Here is a 15,281-nt window from a genome sequence, read left to right as displayed (position 1 = left end):
GAAAAGTATGTAATTTTGCATAACCATGCAAAATGACATACTTTGCAAAAGTATGTGGTTTTAGAAAAAAACAGGGGGGTGTATAAACCACCACCGAAAGTATAATGTACTATAAGACATTAGGCCTTATATACTAGTATACGTTTATTAATATAGTGTAGGCCTATACTAAGTTACATAACCAAAAACACACACTTTTGGAAAAGTATGTAATTTTGCATAATCATGCAAAATGACATATTTTGCAAAAGCATGTGGTTTTGGCAAAAACAAGATATTAGGTCTTATACGTTTATTTAAAATATAGTTACTAAGTTGCATAAGCAAAAGCACATACTTTTGGAAAAGTATGTAATTTTGCATAATCATGCAAAATGACACTATTTGCACGAATGTGGTTTTGCATTGACGCAGGATTGTTCATTGCTTGAAAGGGTAGGCATACGCTTTAATATGCTTGTCCTGAAAAATCTTAAAAGAGATACTTTTAATTGAAAGTGTCTTTCTACAAAGCAGCAATTAAAATCATTTGCAAAATGTGTAATGGCCTATAATAACATTCTGGATTGATATTTTGAATATTGTACACATAGATTTAGCATGTTATATATGTCATGTAGGCTAATAAGGCTTGTTATGTCTCAAAGTCCACGACAGTTTCAAAAACGAATGCGAAATGAGGATATTTTTTTTTAATTTTCGACTGCTCAAAAGTACACAACATAAAATTGTGGTTGATTTACACAACTGAAGAACAATATTCATTGTTTTTTGCCTAAACAATGCGAGTATTGAATCAAGTAACTCTTCTTCCAAATTTGTCAGAATTTCATGATTTTACGGCAAAAAATATTTTTACGGCAAAAAATGAATTTGCTGTTTCTTAGCCTAAACAAACACCAAATAAGTCTGTGAGCTAATCATGTAGTTGGACTTCTCACAAATTATGTCCATTTTTTCCACTTGACAAGTAGAACAGTGTTCAAATAACCATAACCAGGAACTGGTATGCTCTGCTGTAGTGTTACACATTGTCATTGAATCACACAAGTAAACAATTCACAAATAACATTATGCTTTGATAACCTTTATTTCCCAAATCACTGTTGACACAATGTGACAAAAAATTGCAGGTAATACTTTGTTTCACCTTGTATTTGGTAATGAAGTGACGTCCGTTTGTTGTGTGTTTCTGAAGCGCCCTTGTACATACAGGTAACACAACTTTTAAAAGTTTCCCCGCATAAATGTTTTTCAACCGATTATGTAATTGTATGGCATGTTGGGCATCTTCAGTGTTAAATATGCAATGATGCTTCCCATGTTTCAGAGCAATTGAACAAAATTTGAAATGAAAAGTTGCAATGGCATGATATCAGAAGCACATTCTTCGTATTCAGAATGCAATTCGATTTGTTTGCTGTGCTCTCATGCCACACAAAAAATACTGTGCACACGCTCATACCAGTCCAGAGCCCTTAAAAAGAGCTTTACTGTGTAACTTTTAAAACATGATATAAAAACTGGGAAAATCTGTTCCAACTGACCAGCTGGGGAATCAAAGGATGTATCCAAAAGGATACAACAGTGTCACACTTACCCACTAGCAATGGATGAAATTAAAAACAGGGGAAATATGACAACATCCATGGGGGAGTAACAGTAACACTAAACATATAAAAAAAGTTTAAAATCCGATGTTTTTAAAAGACAATTTTTTCTTTTTCAAGGGATTAAATAAGAGACCTGCTCTCAATATAGTGGAGACCAGCTCTCTTAAAATATGGTCAAACTTTGTTCAACTACTCATAGTAACTTAAAATAGCTTGAATGGATTTCCTTTAAAAAACACTGAAGATGCACAACATGTTTTTTATTATATTATGCTTTTTCTGTTTTTAAATAGGCTAAAACTACATTAATTTATTCAAACATTTATCAGGGGGAACTTAGAAGTTGTATTATCTGTATATATGAATAATGTTTATACACTCTGTAGATTTGGGACAGCAGGTGCGATTAAACAGCAACGTGAGTCAAATATTGTTACGGAGTCGTCAAGGCCAAACACACCTTTCACCCAAATTCACTTCAGAATGCACAAGAAAAAAATGCTTGAAAAGTTAACAGTATTTGAATAAATAAAAGTAAAATATGATTTATAATGTTCTGATACATAAACATAAATAAATGTCCAGTTCTATTAGCACATTACATATTCACTCTTTCACAAAATACGATGTAATCTGGAAATTCCCAAGCCTAATTTTAAACATTAACCTTTCACTTCCTGGGGAATTTCCAAAATGATGTTATATCTACTTTACACTAGGGAATTGTGAGTACATAAATAGTTCTGACTTTGTTTACTGTGATTACACGGTAAAGGGAATTCCCAACTTTCATGCAGTAGCTTTAAATTGTAAACAAAGAAAAATTTTCAAATTGAATTACTCAGGGCTACTGTAATAATGTTCTCAAGCAGAAGCAGATGTGTCTAAATGTTTAAAACCTATGCCTTGGAATGAATTGGATAATGTGACATGTGGTCTCAACAATTTGGTTATTTTGATACACAAAATAACATAGCATAACAGAGACGTTTCCAAAACTAAGGAAATGATAATTGATTTCAGGACGTCAAGTACAACTCCAAGCCTTATAGTGGTGAAGGGTAGTAAGGTTAGCCCTACTAGTATATGGCCTTTTGACTGTGATGATCCAAAACCATGCTATATCATAAAACCTGGCTATATCCAGAGAACTGCTAAACCCTGTGACTGCTATTCCCCAGAAATCGGGTGGAGCGGTTATAGTGGGTTTTAGCAGTTCTCGGATATAGCGTGTTTAAAACGCCCTATAGTAGGGCTAAGTAAAGTGGAGCATGTGTCCTCATATAAATATCTTGGCACTATGATTGATGACAAACTCAATTGGCATACACATGTAGAATACTTGATCAAAAGACTGAACTCTAGAATCACATTGGCACCTCATTCGCTAGTCAAACTGGGTAACAATGTGTGACCTACAATCCCGGAAAAAATGTGTTCGAACACCCACTGTAATTCCCATGTTCTTCTTAGTATAGTGTGCACACTATATCCACTGGAAACTAAGGATTATAGTAGTGTTGTCTCAATGTTTATCTTAAGCATTCTCCCTCCCCTTTCCCCACCAAACAATGTTGGGAGAAGATATGGTGAAGATGCGCATATTGGGCATGCTAATATTGTAAGGGGGTAGAAGGGGGACCATTTCCAATAAGGCCTTAAAAGTGTTCAAACAATTTTTTCTAAGATTGTAGTTCTTTTTACGTGATAATCAGAAAGAGCAGAAGGACACAGCCTAAGTAATTTGCTGAATAGTACAATAAAGTATTACTTGACTTGACTGGACTTGACTTGGCTAATCATTCACAAAATCTAATCATTCACAATATAATTATAGTTTACATTATTTGCTAAATATAGTTTCCATATGTTTTAATAACATGCTTCTCATTCTAATAAGGTAGGATTTGACTTGAATTTTTAGCCATGCTGTCAGCTTTACAATGAGTTCTGCTAACACTGGTAATATGAAATGACCAGTCACTGACATTTCCTTCGAAACAAATCCATGTAAATGTGCTGGTCTTAAAAGCCTTGCATTTTTAAATAGATAAAGTGTATATATTTGTTCATCATATTTATGCAGCTTGTATCATTCATTTTTATACACATCTGTGGATGTTGACAATTGAGAAAATTTCCCCGCTGCTAAACATGAATGACTGTGTCGCTGTTGTCACTTGTTCCCTTGTAGCATCAATGAGGGCATCAAATGATTCTATGGATAAAAAGAGTCAGAGAAAGAGAAGATAATAAGAAATACATACATTTGTACAATTGACTGTGGATACTCATGAATGTGTTATTAGCATTTTGGAACAGTAAATTCTATAATTAATGGAACTTAATTTAATGTCCTGATCTACTCGTACTGTTAGCCACACTCCAGCAATAGTGGAATTCCTTTCTTTTGTTTGAATAAACATAGTTCAAAAGCATTTGGGACCAGGTTGCTTTTGTATTACATTAATTTGAAAATGGCACATGGACACTTAAAATGACATGCGTAAGAATATTTGTGTTGTGTATCTGGATAATATTGTTTCCAGAATTGCTAAGTGGAATAAGATTTATATATAGACAAAGCAACTTCAAACAGTGCAATAGGGGAGACCGAGGAGTCTTTGCCCTTTTTCCGACTAGTATCTATATGTCAATTTTAAGGTTAGAAGGGACCTGACTGACCCATATGAGAGCCATGTGTCTTGGCTACATACAAACCCAATCTCAGGACTGCAAGCCTTACAATACTAACAGAGTAAAGCAGACAAACAAATTTAGGGAGCGGGGCAGGATGGCCCATATGGTAGGGTCAGTTCGCAAAAAAAGTTAAAAATAACTAAACAAACATTTAGTAAAGGGTACTAGTATATTGGGCAGTTATTTACTTCCGGGGAAGAACAGGGTAAAGGGTAAAGTTCAAAATTACGCAGACCTGTTCAAAACTCACACCATCGTGACTCTCTGGTAATACTACTTCAGATAAGGTATACTTTGACCAATCTATGATGTACGGTTATGGAGTTATGGGCAAAATTGGGACGTCATAGGTCCAATTTTTCCTCCGATGGGGGCTAAAATGGAACTTGCTCTGATTTTGATGAAACTAGTCTCAAATTATTTGTATTGTTGCAAGAAATAGTTTTAACGATCTTGGGATTAATAGGGGCTGTCAGCCAATTTCGCCATCTTGTGGATACAAATGATCTGTGTGTTCATGTGTTAGACACTACGCGCAGGTCGCAGCAGTGCCACGCATCGATGGTGCGTTTAGCTGTTCACATATAGATCGAACGAGCATCGCAGCGTGCACCCACAAGATAGCGGCATACAACATCACACTGATTATCTCTATTTTATATGCAAAAACTCAATATGAACTGTGAAAAGGGCTAGTGTAGGTTCATGGCTAAAGCCCCAAGAAGTTAGAGAATTAACTGAAATTGCAGGGCAAAAATGCAACCTGTAATTATAGAAATGTATACAAACAAGCCTGACAGGGGGGGGTCCAGGGAGGCATTTACGTTTTAGACCTTCAGCTACAAATATTCTAATTATATGAAAATATAGGGATTATAGGGCTGTTAAAAACTTTCTAAGGAAATAGAGAAATCTTAAAAATATAGGAAATATATGGCCACTTGCAGCCCTGCTCATAGAGCTACATGATACACCTTACCTGACTCAAGCACCTGTAAAATGTACAACATTATCTGATTGCAGCTCTTGTAGGGTTCAGCAGAGAGAACAGGAAAGTATTTTGCAACTGTTACAGCACTCTTGTTGTATTAAATCTTGTTTCACATATTCAGCTCCGACTACTTTCAACATGCAAAATCTGGAAAAGAAAAAATATAGGTTGAAGAAGAACTTCTCATAACAATACTAATTATGGCGTGTCCGTCCGTCCCCTCTGTCCATGGCTGCTATCGCATATTTATGAATATAAATGAGCTTATTTGCAAATTTTACCTACATTTTCATTATTCCACTCTGCAGATTAAAGCATAATCACCGATCACCTTCAAACTTGGTATTGTAATGGTGGCCTGGCGTGCAGTATAGTTTTGTGCCATGTTATTTGCATATCATTATGAATATTTATGTACTTATTTACAAATGTATTTGCATTTGCATATATACAAAACCACATACTTTCAAAAAGTATGTAATTTTTTTGCAAAACCATGGTTTTGCATGCAGTACTGATCTCCCTCTCTTAACTTTGTATTGCATTTTATATGAAAATGGAAATGGTCGTGTGTAATGAAGTGGTGTTCCTTTGTGCAGTAAATTTCAATGATCGCGCATCATATTGCATTGAAACACTCCTAATTTACTAAATATAGACCCTATCATAGTAAATGTGTATATTTTCTGAAAGGAAAATGTCCAGTCTGCCCAAATATGGCATGTCAGTAGGGGCTAGTCTGTGCAAATCCTTGTATGCATGAAAATGATGTCAACAAGAAGCACCGCCTCAAAAACATGTAACATCTAAACCACAGCACATATAAAAAACCCAACCTTATCAGTGCAATGGCCCACCTAAATATATACTTTGAAAAGGTTGCCACTAGTTGATGAACTGTTATGATGTACACGGAATGACATATTACAAAATTTTCAGTCAAAATAAGTGGAAAATACAGGATATAATGCTTGGACTGCTTAAGACTTGCCCCTTTTTTGGAAAGAGTAAACTTCTTTCTTCAAGAAAATGTATAATTTTGATATAATATGTAGTTTGTAAATTAAGAATGTTTCAATGTATGATGGTGCGATATGTGTCCCAGGAACCAGGGAAGTGAGACAGATGGAACATCTATTGAATTATTTACGTAACATTGTATAGAAGGTACACGCCAAGCTATTGTGCTAACAATGTAGTCAGCCGCACAGCATGCCTTTTCAGTGGATCAGGTATGCCGCTTCTATTTCAGTTTGTTTATTTACAGGTTTATATTGTTATTAACAAAAATTGTTTTTTTCTCGATTAATTTTCACATAAAATGTGACAGGACTTAGTTAACATCAAATTTATAGTCCATAAATTGCACAAAATCAACCAAAAATAATCATATTCAGCCATATGCTTACAGAATTAGAATATTGGAAATCAGTCATTTACATTTAAACCGCCAATTATTGCTATAAATATGCGCATTTGACACGTAAATTTATCTCACATCTATATGTGAGCCCAGGCCACCCAAAATTGCTGTTGACAAAAATATTCTTGACTCTTGAGTCTGGTATTATATTTCCATTTTGCGTAAAATTAATTTCATTTCATTTTATTTTCTGTTTTGTCACTGCTATGAAAGTATGTATTTTTGCATGTATACCCGGTACATGTATGTACAAATTGCATTTATGGCTACAGGAGACTGACTACATAGGGAAAATTATTTTGCAAAAGTATGTAGGTCCCTACTTTTGCATACATGCATGTATGCAAAACCACATACTTTTGGAAAAAAAACGGGAATGTAAACCGTAAACAAAATTTAACAGTACATACTACAGTATATGTATGTGCTTTTGCACGCTGCCAGTTCTGGGTCAATAATGAGATCAAGTAGCGTCACGGTATGCATTTTTGCATCCTTTGTGACCTGAACCGAGTTACTTTGAGATTAACTCTAGCGTCAAATTTGCACATGTAGACTATACGAATTCCATGCTAGAGTCCTTTGCCATTTTTTTTTTTGGGTCGATCAGCGTTGATTTAATATCATAAGTTCATAACTTAAATCATGAAATGTACGGTTGTCGGTTGGCATGACATCACTTGTGATAGATCGCTTTTGCTGAGATTTGGCTGAATTCAGACACGAAGGGGACACATACCGTTGCACTATGGGGGAAATTGTCTTGAACTAAGAGGTCCTGCACAAACCAATAGGGATTTCACAAGGGTGTCCCCTTTGACAGACATTCTCTCGGTCGGGCTGTTTAGATCTATTGCACCCATGCACTTTCGGACAATGCAATGGCATGTTTTGTGATTTCACCCACTAATTGCAACAGCAATTCAAGTGTCCCCTTTTGTAAGACAGGGGCCGAGATGGAACAGCCAAATCTTGGCAAAAGCAACCAATGGGTTTATATTCGAGAACTCCAGCTTCAAATTTGCACACGATAGTTACCGGTACTAGAGTGCTGTGCCATGTTTTGTTGGTCAGACAGCGGTGCAATTTTTTGCACGAAGGTTATCTATATAAATAAAAGGAAGTCGCTAAATCTTGTGCGCGCGAATAGACTCAGAGATGATTTCACTTTCAGCTCTGATTTATTCGTACATTGATCGGTACATATTGCCATTAAACCATCTGAGGTTCATTTTTGCAAAAATTGATGGTAACTAAGAGAATAACATAAAAAACTGTCGCGTTGCTATGCAAAATCGCATGCAGTGGCATTGTGGGTAATAAGGACAGTGTGAACCGCGTAATAATATTTCCATTAAAAAACCATACGCAGAGCAACATTGCCCTGTTTTCTGCCAACTGCGAGGTGGCCAAGAAATGATTCAGGCTATCTAGATGCACAACATCGCGTACTTTAAGAATGATCTTACGAGCTTTTCGCCTCTCATGAGCTCGCACCCCATTTTCCGCCACTGCACCGAAGTTGGCAGCCAAGAGATTAAGTCTACGTCGCGTGAATTTTATTATTTATTCTAGGCCTATAATGAATCGTCGTTTAGTTTTACAGCCACATTCATACGGGAGATTGAGGAATATACGGGAATGCATTGCACTTTATTTGGTTGAAAGCGGTCAAGACCAAGAATTGGCCTCAAAATCAGTGAAAATATGGTTTTTCCCGGGATTTTTGTTGTCAAAACTCAGTGGTAGCGCGTGCCGTAACTAACTGGCAGCAGGGGTTGGCGTTAGTGCGTCGGCGTACTGAGCAATGTGATGTATATATAGACAGAGAAATAGAAAAGAAAAGAAAGGAAGACAAAACTGAAAAGGTAGGCCTATGGATGGGTCGGGTTGTGGATTATATGCATGGTACTGGATTAGGTTAAGAGATTACCCGCCAAGATGATAAAAATCGTGAGGATACGAGAGGAAAGAAGGAAGCTAAAAATGAAAGAAAGAATAAAATAAAAAAAAAAAAAAAAAAAAAAAAAAAAAAAAAAAAAAAAAAAAAATAAAAAAAAAAAAAAAAAATAAATAAATAAAAAAATAAATAAAAAAATAAAAATAAAAAAAATTAAAAAAAATAAATAAATAAAAATAAATAAATAATAAAAATAATAAATAATAAATAATAAATAATAAATAATAAATAATAAATAAATAAATAAATAAATAAATAAATAAATAAATAATAAATAAAATAAAATAAAAAAGTAAATAAATAAATAAATAAATAAATAAATAAATAAATAAATAAATAACGTAAAAAAACTAAAATAATGAGAACAGAATTAAATAGATAAAATTCAAGCGGAAATCACAAGCTAAGCAGGAAATATGAAAATGGGAACAAAATGTAGAAAAAAAGCCAAAACTAAAATAATGCATGGGAACAGGGCTCAATAAATGAATAACATGGAAAGCGGAAATCACAAGCTAAGCAGCATGGGAACAAAATAGACCTATGCAAAAGAAACTGAAGAGAAAGAAAGGAGCTAAATGAATAGAAAAAAAGAAGAAGACAAAAAAGGTAGGCCTACGGGTAGGCCTATACAGGTTATGATTACAGTAACTAAATGAAACGGGAGCAAACTAAAGAGGGAAAGAAAGAAACTAATCAGGAAAATTAAGGGATAAAAGAAGTTAAAATTAGAAACTAATCACGAAAAATAAGAAAAATAAATAACAACTGAAGGAAGCGGAAATCACAAGCTAAGCAGCTGATAAAAATGAAGCTATAAAGGAAAGCGTATAAGAAAGGATAGATTTAGAAAATAATGGGAATGGGGTTAGGCCTAGATAGATAAATAACATGGAAGCGGAAAATCAAAAGCTAAATAGCATTTTGTTTTAATGGAAACAAACTAGGCCCGTGCAGAATAAACTGAAAAGAAAATGGAAATGCAAGAAGGGACAGGTTTAGAAAAATAAAATTTACCTTTCAATGATTCTACCTTTTCAGTAATTCCTCCTGTTTTAGTGATTGCTCCCATTTACTCATCTAGCGGGGACCAGCGAAGCGCTTGGTATCCCTTAGTTTATTGTAATTTTACGAACATTTTTGATGCAATCGCCTGTGGTTATCGGCTGTATGTGTTTAATTCTGAACTTCCATTGCTTTAATTTATACGGTGTCATGCTTCAGCGAATCCTACTAAATTTTGAATGCAATGGTCTCTAGCCTAGAATGTGAAGCTATCGGTGAGCAAATTCTTGACTACATGTAAACTTCACGAGCAATGGAAGAAGCGATCTATCACAAGTAACGTCAGGCCGACCGTCCGAAAGAATGACTGAGAAGTGGGCAAGTGATCTAGATGGAACTAGCATCCAATGTGATGTGAAGCTTCATGTACACCGGCAGCGAGTTCGCCCATGAGTGCGTATCGCAGTGAATCCAACCATGGCCATGCCATCGCACTCGTGATTAGTTTAGTACTATAATTAAGACTTAAAGCCATATTATCATAACATTTGCTGAGGAGAACGCCCTCAATTTTTTTTTTTAATTCTGCGATTGTAATGTACGTAATTTTACGATTGTAATGTACTTTAGTCAATAAAGATACTCTGCAAAAATCAAGACTTTAGGTGCTGTAGTTTTGTCAAAATCCGAGATTTTGAATAAAACGATGGAACCGCATTTTACGATGGAAATATTTGTCTAGTAACACGTATGCACAGTAGGCCGACGCACATGGTGTGCAGGATCTACTAATCTATTTTTACAGAGACGTTATAATATGGCTTTAATTATTGTATCCAAGGCAAGGGTTGTTCGTTCGTGTTGTAGTTTGAAATTTATGTGATAGGACCTAATTTGAATCGCGGTTGGATAAATCACGTGTACAGCTGTTCAACTTCAAGCAGTGTTTTAACTTTGAAAGCTAAAAGCTGTTGAAATTTCTAGCTGATACATACATCAAGCGTATGGAGCTGCAGTATATTAAAAGCCGAAACTCACATACCTGATACATGACATACATACGTACATGTATCTATCTAGTCCGAATAATCAGACCCACCAGAACAAAATATTAATTTCTGACATGATCATGTACTGGGTCTGAACTGTTTCCATATGAAATCTTGATGGCAAATTGGACAATAGAAGCACATGGTTCTACGTGACAGCTTTTTAATCCCTATTCAGGTTACGTGAATCACGCTATTGTGGACCATCCTTCTGATACTTGAGTGTTTGGACAAGCGGAACGGTTTTTTGTCTACCTCTCTGTTTGTAAACAAACCAGGAGGTCGAAATCGTCCTCCTCGCCGAATACGAAAGTCAGCGTAATAGTACGGCACTGGTATCTATCTATGACAATAATTGACATGTCTATGTACTGTGTACATGTATACGATGCTGCCATGGCCATGGTGGATGTATGTAATGGGGTGTAGCGTGTGTAGTAAACACTGACACGTCGTATCTTATAACTAATTTGCAAAGACTTACCTGGCTACGAGGAATGATTCAACCACACCAACTATCTGACAGTGATGCACAGATTCTCACATCGAATAAATATACACTACTTCGCCTAGCTGAGCGATATAAAGCGGCGGACATTATTGTGAGAATGACAAGCTGTCTATATTCATGATATTGGAAAGCACCGCACACCACTAAAATCGTCGTCATTGATTTTGCCACGCAAGTTCCATAACTTTTTTTTATGCAAAAGAAGATTTTTTTCTTTACAGTTTCGAATTATAAATTCTGTATCATCTTAGAGAAGAATATTTTTCATAACAAAGCATGAATGGCTCAATATTATGAACATTGCTCGTCTACTTGTTGAGAAAACTAGCGATATATAAAATTCCGACTGCTAACTACATTTTGGCCTTGTATATTCATGCGCAGATAGCCGTAAATATTGTCCAAAAATTCCTGTTTTATTTAAACCTGTGTGGCATTCACATTTACAAATTCTATTCAAACATGGTTTTGAACACTAAAATTGCTAATATTGTATCAATTTGTCACATTTTGTATGTAAAGATGGCACTACATGACTGATAAACTTAGGCAGAAGTCTGATTTAGTGGTATAAGCCCTGGAATTAAAATGACCACGTGGTGATATATAACTGGGTGGAATATTTTCTAAAACAATGCAAAAATTCTTCAAATTATTTGCGAACCACGCAAAAGGTCAATCAAAATTGTTAGGATATAATGCAATATATTTCTTAATTCACATTTGATTCACAAGTTGACAAATATTTTTAAAGTAACGAACACGTATATTTCATTATATATCACCAAACTCGATTGAAGAGTCTATGCAAAACATCATACTTTAAAAGTATGTACTAAATTATGCTATACCGGTCCAGAGTACTACCTGAGTTCACAGTCGGTACTAGAACTCTCTCACTGTGTCTAAGCAGCCAATTATAATCAAAATTTCTCAGACTTCCATCATTTATTTCCGAACCTTGCATATATTGATTGTGTCTCGCATTATCTTACGCCCTGCTAGGGTAAAGCATAATAGGCTGCCTCCTTCTTCATTATTTAACCTTATTATTATGGCAAATTTCACTATTTCAAACTTTTAAAGTTTGAAAGTTTTATTCTTTGGTGAGTGGTCCCTTTATTACTCTTTCACATTAAAAGAGTACATGTACATATTGTTTTGTTATTTTGACAATGCATACCTGGTCTACTTCATCCACTCTTGCTCCTTGTGATATGAGATACTTTACCATTTCCAGGTTGTTCAACTCAGAAGCCAGATGGAGTAAAGGCTTTCCTCCCTAAAATTGTAAAAAAACATGTGTCAAGCCACCAGACCTGTCTAAAATCTGAAATTTTACAGTACTTACTAGCTTTGTTTGTACTTACTGTTACTCGTTAGCTTACAAGCAAGAGAGTTAATTGCAGCTGTGATAATCATTTTGTGAAACAGATAAGTAAATAATAATTTTATGCAGAAAATTACTACTAGCAACCTCTCAGTACATAATGGTATCATAAGGGCTCAGATTTACCACAGGGCCAGACATGCCTTGGCCCAGGATCCAGGGCCACAAATTTGGGAGGATAAAAAAACAAACATGGTTTGGAAAAAATGAGACTCACATGAGAATTACACTGTGTAATTTGTGTATTGATATAAAAATGGTGCATGAATACAGTTGGGCACAGCGTTTACACTATTTGTGCGTTACATAATAACTGACACAAGCTTATGTAAATTTATTCAAGCATAACTTGGGATTTCATTGATGTGTGTGAAGCCAGTAACAAAAGCCTTATAATTTTCACCAATTATAAGGCAAACATTAGGACCCTAAATTTTAGGCTGGACTAGGGCCCTGAAAAAGATAAATCTGGTTCTGGGTATAAATGTTTTGCTGAAATAGATAACTGCATTAACATTGCACTGAATTTCATACTTACTATCTGTAAGGATTGTGAATATGCAGGAGTTGTTCCTTTCACTTCAGGAACATTGTTCTCCAGAACAGCTAAAATTGTATCAGCATTCCTTACATCTGCAAGACAACAACATAACAACACATGATTATCATGGGACATTATGTTACTTTTAAGCCATAATATACAATTTTATTGGGTTTTTTTTAAACAAGATATTTTGGCATACTTATAATATTTACATGTCCCAACTTACACCTAAATAGAATAAGCCAAATTGGTTGCATTTGTCAGGTCAGCAGAGCTATTTTAACGTTATGTTATATTCAGACATTAAGCATGAAGTTTTTATAGCCAGTGGAGGTTTCTTTCAATTTATCTTGTTATTTTAGATTAAAATGGATCAAAATGAAAATGTTTGGAAAACACACAGATTTTGCTGCCATAATTAAGGTATCACCAATAAATAAATTGGACACCTACATTTAAAGATATATTAGTAACAGGGACAGATTTTAGCGGTGGCCCTGCGCCAGTGGATTTTGCATCGGGCCAGTAAACTTCCAACAATGCTGACCCGGCGGGCCACTAGATTTTTGAGCCTGATATAACTAATGAGAGACAAGTTATAATCAGTGATGGACTTCTTAGACACAGTTTCTACTCCACTTGTCACCTACATGTATGTGTAATTTAAACACCGAGTGCCACAACACTGTGTTTCATGCCCTGCAATCTTTTCGTCCATTTATTCTTATTCTTGCATTGCAAGCAAGTTGGAAATATATGGCCGCTTTTTACGGCGATAGTATAGGCCTACATGTACCTGCTACTAGTGACTTCCAATCATCTGATGATGATAGCGATACCGTAAATACCACATACTTGAACCTTTGTGAATTTTTGGAACTAGATTAACCCTAGCCCCCTAAGGACTTTTTGGCGACGGGAAGGGAAAGAAGGAAAGAATAAAGAGAGAAAAGAAGGAAAGAAGTTGTTTGCTGTGGGTGGGATTTGAACCCGAGACCCCTTGCATGCCAAGCACTCGGTCGGCGACACCTTGCCATGGGCTTGGGCTTCGCTGGCCAGCGAAACCGTGCCTATATATCACTTAGGGCGATGGCGTCATCACACCATGTGGGATGCACGCACGAACAGCGCATATATCAAGTAGTATTTTGTAGTATACAGGCGGGTTAGGGTTAACCCTAACCCAACTAGGACTCACTAAAGCTCACTATTAAAACCACTCTGCGTGCATGCATTCCACAGGACTTGATGAGCGCAATCAGACCAAGTCATATATGCCCAGGGAATCGTTAGCCGGGCCAACGTCATCTGTGTACCTACATGCTGGGGATCTTCTGCGTGGCATGCGAGGGGTCCGAGGTTCGAATCCCGGGGGTGCCAAGTGACTTTCTTCTCCATCTTCTCTCCTTTTTCGTTCCTTCTTTCCCTTCCGATAGCACAAAAACCACGGGTAGGGTTAGGGTTAAGGAAGCATATAATGAGTTTCGCTAGTGGTAACCTAACCCTAACCCTCTAAGGGCTTTTTGGCGACGGGAAGGGAAAGAAGGAAAGAATAAAGAGAGAAAAGAAGGAAAGAAGTTGTTTGCTGTGGGTGGGATTAGAACCCGAGACCCCTCGCATGCCAAGGACTCGGTCAGCGACACCTTGCCACGGGTCTTGGGCTTCGCTGGCCAGCGAAACCATGCCTATATATCGCTTAGGGCGATGGCGTCAACACACCATGTGGGATGAACGCACGAACAGCGCATATATCAAGTAGTATTTTGTAGTATACAGGCGGGTTAGGGTTAAGGAGGGAATACAGACTGAACTCGGTACAAAACAATTAAAAATGTTAAAAGGGTTTGTTTGACTTAAAGTGGCAAAGAATAAAATAATGTTAACACACAAGTAACATGACTGTGTTAGTCAGGAGGATGTGAGTTCATAAGGGCAATGTCGGGGACTAAAGGTCACAGTCGATGCGAAGAGATGAGGTCTGACCGAGTCTCCTACACAGGGAGCATAACCAAACTGGCTGATGTGGAGACTAAGCCAGTTTGCGTCGGTCTGATACTCGTCTATCCTCGTCTTTGACCATGCGCAGATCTGGCTG

At 36.3% G+C, this 15,281-nt stretch overlaps 1 long non-coding RNA gene across 1 annotated transcript; it reads right to left on the bottom strand.

The window, feature by feature from the left end:
- Nucleotides 1-2,602: 2,602 nt before the first annotated feature.
- On the bottom strand, nt 2,603-11,569 carry LOC140146015 (uncharacterized). Its single transcript, XR_011858173.1, has 3 exons — nt 11,226-11,569; nt 5,293-5,451; nt 2,603-3,831 (listed from the first exon to the last, which is right to left on the bottom strand). It is a non-coding gene; the product is annotated as an uncharacterized lncRNA (long non-coding RNA).
- Nucleotides 11,570-15,281: the final 3,712 nt, after the last annotated feature.

Source organism: Amphiura filiformis, chromosome 2, assembly GCF_039555335.1.
Source record: "Amphiura filiformis chromosome 2, Afil_fr2py, whole genome shotgun sequence".
Lineage (NCBI taxonomy): Eukaryota > Metazoa > Echinodermata > Ophiuroidea > Amphilepidida > Amphiuridae > Amphiura > Amphiura filiformis.
Note: the sequence above shows the minus strand (reverse complement) of the source record. Positions and strands in the feature narration are given on the sequence as shown.